Below are 6761 nucleotides of genomic sequence, written 5' to 3'. Positions count from 1 at the left end.
AACCCTTTGATTTTTATACCCTAGTGTATTATGAACCCGTGTGTTTGGTGTTTAGTGTCAGGGCCTTTTGTATATAGTTGATAATTCGGTAAGTAGTTCGGTTTGTATAAATCTTGTGTGCACATGAGCTCGTTACAAATAAAGAACATTCTTTTTGACTCTGCACAACTCTTACCTTCGGATAACATTTCTACTGATTGGCTTTAGCCTCTTCCCTTCTTCACGTAAGTAAAGTTACTGAAGGCCAAAGCAGGGTGGTCTCAGTGCAGCTTTCTCACTGGAGCTAGGAGAACACATAGCAGAGCTGACTTCACACCTGCTCTTGGTGACCAGGGAGGACGAGACCATCAGAGTCAGGCTAGGGAGAAGGATAAGGCTAAAAGGGAAGAAAGCAAGTCCCATGAGGGTGCGTCCTCCCCTCATAGCACCAGAATGACCACCGGAACCACGATTACTAAGAAAACACCTCATGGCGTTTTACTCTTCTAGATCGGTAAACTGACTTTGGTAAGCTGTATTCCAATTTTGATAAGAATTCGGGGACAGTCAATAACCCAAGGATGTAGCCAAAAATCTAAACTCCTCAGTCTATGTTGTGCCTGCCACGGAAGCAGAGTGAAGTTTAAAGGCTGTCTGCTCGAAAACTGTAGCAAGAGTGGTTCCAACCTGTGGGACGCAGTCCCTTTGGGGTTGACTGAGACGGTTGGAAGACATAGATACTTACATTGCAATTCATAATAGTAGCAAAATTACAGTTATGAAGTAACAGCAAAAATAATTGTGTGGTGGTGGTGGTGGTGGGGGTCAACACAACGCGAGGAACTGTAGTACAGGGTCTCAGAACTAGGAAGGCGGAGAACCACTGCTCTAGCAGGTTTCCTCAGAGAATCTTTTGGAAGGAGGCAGGTGAGATGCTTCATGTACCAACATGCTCCACCCAGAAAGGGGAGAAAGGAAGAGATGGAGTAGCAGGACCCTGGCCGAGGCTGAGGGGGAGACGATAGGGGGCGCAGTTTGAATGAGAACGAGGCGACCTGTGAGTGTAAGCAGGTCGTGCTGTTGTATTCCTTCTAGGCTCCGCCTCACAGTTACCTGGCAACAGCCAGATGTGCCTGACTCAGTATAAAAGGGCCCGCTTGCCCGCTCCTCACTCTCTTCCTCGCTTCTCTTGCTCTCTTACCCCTTTCCCCCTCTGTCCCTTCTCTCCCCATTCCTCTGCCCCCACCAATGTGTTCATGACAAAGTCAGTCTCTCTCTCTCTCTCCCTCCCTCCCTCCCTCCCTCCCCCCTCTCCCCTCTCTCTCTACTACCCCTTACTACACCTTCAACTCCCCTTCCCATGCCCTGAGTAAACTCTATTCCATACTGTATCCGTCGTCGTATGGCTGGTACCTCAGGGGAAGGGATGCCTCAGCATGGGTCCGTAGAGGACCCCCCTTTCCCCACACCGTAGTGCGCCGCTACCAAACATATCCCAGGCTTCCTTTTCTTTTTTATAAAACACAACATATGCTCCTCATGCTACTTAGTTTTCTGTCGATTTGACACAAGCGGGAGTCATCTGGGAAGAGGGACTGTCACCGAAGAATGTCTTCATTGGATTGGTCTATAGGCAAGCCTGTGGGCGTTATCCTGATTGCTGATTGAGTGGGTGAGCCCAGCCCACTGTGGGCAGTGCCACACCTAGGCAGGTGGTCCCGGAGCATATATGAAAGGTAGCTGAGCAAGCCAGGGGAACAAGCCAGGAAGCAGCACTCCTCCCTGGCCTCTGCTTCGTTCCTGCCTTCATGTTCAGACTTGAGTTCCTCCTTCGTTTTCCCCTTGGTGGGATCTAACTCGCTCTGAAAGCCTTCTCCGACACAGCCTTCTCCGACACTGCTGACACTCCCAACTTCCTGCCCTCCATTTTCATTTCTCCTGTGGACTCTCCCGATTACCACTCTTATTTTCCTTCGGACTCTTAGCTGTTCCAGCCCAGCCTAGTCGATGGGCAACAACCATGGGGTGTGATTGTGATCTGAGTTCCCAGACAAGCTCCAGTTCTTAATCTTCTGGAAAGCTCGGTTCTGATACCACAGCCCTGTTTCTGTATCTGCTGAATACGTCACGTCTGCATTCAAACCTCACTGTCTATTCTTCCATTCTGCTTAAGCTCCAACACCCTGGACTGGCCATTTCCTCCCAGTGTTACTATGGGTGTTCAGCCTGCCCCATCTCCCCGTAGTGGCTCCCTTTCTCTTCAGCAGGATTGATGTGCTCAGTGGCGAGCGAAGTCACTGGTCCACCGTTTTAGCTCGCCGGACGTGTAAACACGAATGTGTAAGCTGACTGAGTGGAGAATTTCACACCTAGTTCTCTGCTTTCTTCCAACCTTGAAGTCAGACTGATCACGGCACAGCGTGCGTGCTTGTTTTTCAATGTTTATGGGGATGTTCAAGAACAAATCAATTTTTAATTGATGTACAACTGTAAGAGTGTGTGTATTAATGGGGAACCAATCAGTGTTTCAATGTATGTGTATGCTGTGTAATTGGGTGACTAATTATACATTCTTGGTAGCAAAAAAAAAACATTGAAAAATCCTTTCTTCTGGTGTTTTGAGGTATACAGTCCACAATTACTATCTATATTATCTAAGATTTCTAATCCGAGTGTAGTGAGATCACTCTCCTTCAACAGAAAGTCAGGAAAAAGACGTTATGAGAACAGGTAACGGGGCACGGCGCTGCAGGCCTATAGTCCCAGCACACAGGAGGCTGAAACAGAATTGCCAAACTGGAGGCCACGGTGGATTTTATATTGAGTTCAAGATGAACCTTACCTACAGAGCGAATTCAAGGCTAGCCTGGGCTACAGTGAGATCCTGTATCAAAAGATCATAGAAAGTACCATAGAATACATATGATAAGCATTTTTTAAAGTTCTTTTGCATGTGTAGAGTGTGATGTGTGTGTATACAGAGTGTACATGTATGTGTGTGTTTGTGTAGGCCAGAGGTCTACCTTTGGGGTCTTTCTCAATCACTTTCTACCTTGTTTCCGAGATGAGATTTTCTTACTGAGCTTCTGACTCAGTCATTAAGACTCAGTGGCCAGGGAGCTCCAGGGACCAGAGACCCTCCTATTTCAGTCTCCTCCATCGGGGGGATTACAGGCACACACCACTGTGCCTGGATTTTATGGGTGTTGAGTGTCAGAACTTAGGCTGTCATGCATGTCTGTGTGGCAAACACTCTCCTAACTGAGCCATCTTTCCAGTGTCTTTGACCTTGTCTTTTCTTCACACATTTATAAAAAACTAGTTAAAACCAACCAACTGCAGATCATCGTCGAAGGGGAATAATGCTGTGTTCAGATACTTCTCACACGTTGACTTTTACTTTGGTCTCAGGAAGGGATTAACGCACCCGGCTCTCTATGCACAGGTTCAGACCCAGGAGGGATTTTTCTCAGGCAACAGAGCAGGCCGTGGAAGTGGCTCCCATGGCTTCTCTGGATGAAAAGCCACAGGACACAGGAGCCCATGAGCCATCAATCTAGCAGCCCCACAGGTAGCCAGTTAGGAAACTAATTAGAGACAACTGCTGTACCTCCGTTTGGATGGAGAGAATCTGAATGATTGATTCCTCCTCCGGAGTCTGAGGGCTGTCATCTCAGAACTAGAGCAAAAGATGTGGGTGGACGGCCGCAAGCAGGTTTTTGGGTTCTCCCCACCTTCCCCCGTTTCTTTGACACATATGCAGGGGTAGGTTCTAGTTTTCAGTGCTAGCGACATGCAACCAGGAACTTACTAACCGTTAGTGATCATCTGGTTGTTATCACTGTTACCTTTGGGATAAAAGAGGAGACTCTGGCTCTGGGTAATAGGATCAAACCCTGCATCAATCAATCAATCAATCAATCGACAGCATAATAAATATGTGTGTTCAATTTATTTATTTATGAAGCCATGATTTTGTTTCATTTCAAATGTGTCCGTTTCAGCAGTTTAAATTAATTTACATAAAATTCGCTCCCATGGAGAAAAGCAATCAGTGGTCTTTAGACATTCTCCATTACTTAAGTCACCCTTCACCGGCATCTAGCTGTGTCTCTGACAGCTGAGGGGACATTCAGCCAAGCCATGGGACAATACCGTTTAACGACTAGACAGGCTTTGGGGAGAGAGGGTATATTCCTGAGTAATTGGCCCAAGTGGGATTTTAATTAAAATAAATGAGGGTGGCCAGCTAAACCTTGCTAGGTAGCACAGGCTGGACTGAAAAGTGAGTTTATTCACCCCACACAGAAACGTTTCAATCAGGCAATTATGCAAATGATACCATTAATATTAATTTTACTTGTTTCTTTCTTCCTTTGTTCCTAGTGAAGGTCAACTGTATCCTGTTTGGCCTGTTCAGCTCCTGGACTGCGAGCCTTCATTAGGCACTGAGTTTAAGTGATGTTTCCCCCGAGACTCCTAAGACCTGTGGGAACTCTCTGGGCCTTTCACAGAATGCAAAGAAAACTGAGGGCAGAGGGTGACAAGCCTTGTCACAGTACTCCTTCCAGGGTGCCAATCAAGTGGAGGGCTAATTATGGCTGGGTATGAACTGCCTGCCCCTCCCCTGGACAGACAGGGTACGGTGTGCTCACATTAGCCATTGGCCTTTCTTCTGCCTTGCTCTGCACAGCTTTGTCTGAACAGAGGTTTCTGCTATAACAAATGTGAAATTCACAGATCAAAGTGGGGGAACTTGAACGCTTCGTCATTCCCTGTGAGGCGAACAGAGAGGTTTGGGAAAGCCAGCCTCTTTCATTACAGACCCTGGAGAGACAGGAGGATGGGACAGGGCACTGATGTGGTGTGGAAAGCACCGTGTATAGCAGACACTTCCTCAGCCACATTCTGTCCCAGCTTTCCTGTCCTGCTCTCTGTCAGAGCACCGGGTTTTCTGTTAAATGGGCATGAATGTGCTTGAGATTTGTTTGTTTGGGGGACAGGGTGTCATGAAGCCCAAGGATCATACATCTTGGAAATACTACTGTGGCCAGTCAGCCCTGGGAACCTCACATCTGAACAGGTCTGAGTCTGCAGGAGAGGGTTGTGGGAATAGATGTCTGAGGCTGACTGATAACCAAAAAGAAGACTGTCACGGAAGGGTGTCAAGGAAAGAGGGCGTGGGACGGTCTCTGAGTCTGGGTCCTACCCTATTGGAGTTTCAGGTCCCAACTCCTTCAACTAGAGGGTTCTAGCCATTCGAGGAGGCGTTCCTTACATGCAGACTCTTTGACCTAAGCCCAGGGTTTTACACCTTTCACTCCAGGGGAGGGCTGGCACACGTATTTGCACAATCATTGATTATAATGCACAGTTATTTAAGAGCTTTGGCAGGTGGCTGAGGGGCCAAGCCTTACCAGTGTACTGCCTTGGCATCCTAGAGCTGCCACCTAGCGTCTGACCTCCGGTAGTTATTGCTGTCCTATCGCTCAATTTCCACACCTATAAAACAGGAAGAAAACACTTCCTTTATAGAGCTATGTGGATTCAAAGAGGTTACTTTTATGGTCTGCAGCAATCAGGCAACAGTGCTAGGTAGCCACATAGTCACGGAATGTGTATGGAAAGGAGCCACCTTGGGAGAACAGTCACAAGAGGATCATCTACAGGCGACGCCCCCAGCAGAGGCACATGCTCTCCAGGCTAAGAGGTGACTCTGTAACTTGAGGCACCCACCAGCTTGGAACAAGTTAGGCTTTGGAACAGATAGGCTCTCCCTTCTGATCTTTGTCATTTAAACTACACATTACATATGGGGTAACCAGCTGTGAAGAAAGCCCGGGCTTTAAGGCCAGCAGGAAGTAGGGGGCCTAGTTGGTGCTCAGCTCTCTGCTGCTGCTGTCCCTGTGAGGAGGGTGGGAAGGGTGGAGAGAGAGCCCTGCTGGGGACTAGGAAGGGGCTCAGTGACTCAGGGGGTAAGGTGGAGCCCCAGGTGCTCTGTTCGCTGGCAGTGCACTGGGACCTGCTGAAGGGCAGGAAGGAGCTCTGTAGCTTTTCAGCCTCTATGCGTTTGCATTTTAAAGCAACTATTTTCCAGTGGTTGTCCAGAGGTCTAACATGTACATTTAGAAGTAATCCAAAAACTCCCTTTAATAACACCGCACAACTCCTTTTTATAGGAATATGTATCTACTGCATTCTTTCTGTCAATAACTGTGCTTGGCTTCACTTAGCAAACATTGTATAGTTACGTTTGTGTCACCCTTTACATCAAATCACAGATAAGTAGCCTGTCTGCTAATGTAAACATGCATGTGGTACCTGAGCATGAGTACCATGACTGCTTTGTCTCTTTAGATTTGGCAATTTCTTGTCTTTTTCTAAGGCTTGTTTTGTTGTGGAATATTGGGCTTTGGGACTGTGTCAATCTTGCTGGGGAGTGGGTCTTATCTTTACTGTACTGTAAATACCAGGGAAATCAAATTCTTCCAGGGTCCTTGCCTGGGGCCTGGGAATTTTTTTTTTCTCCCAAGAGAAAGCCTGTCTTGCAGATTGTGTGTGTGTGTGTGTGTGTGTGTGTGTGTGTGTGTGTGTGTGTGTGTGTCAGGGCAAGGCAATCACTTCACTTACTTTCCTGGAGCCTTGGTGAGCTTATGATGTGTGAGCAGAGGTTGGGGCATTTTAAATGATCACTCTAAGTTGCCCAATCCTCCCCTAGGACTCCTTCCCATGGCTCTGGCTCTGGCTCCTGTGGTGTTCCCAGCCTGCGCCCTTGATACCTT

The sequence above is a fragment of the Rattus norvegicus genome, chromosome 4 (assembly GCF_036323735.1).
Source record: "Rattus norvegicus strain BN/NHsdMcwi chromosome 4, GRCr8, whole genome shotgun sequence".
Lineage (NCBI taxonomy): Eukaryota > Metazoa > Chordata > Mammalia > Rodentia > Muridae > Rattus > Rattus norvegicus.
This window is presented reverse-complemented; position numbering follows the sequence as displayed.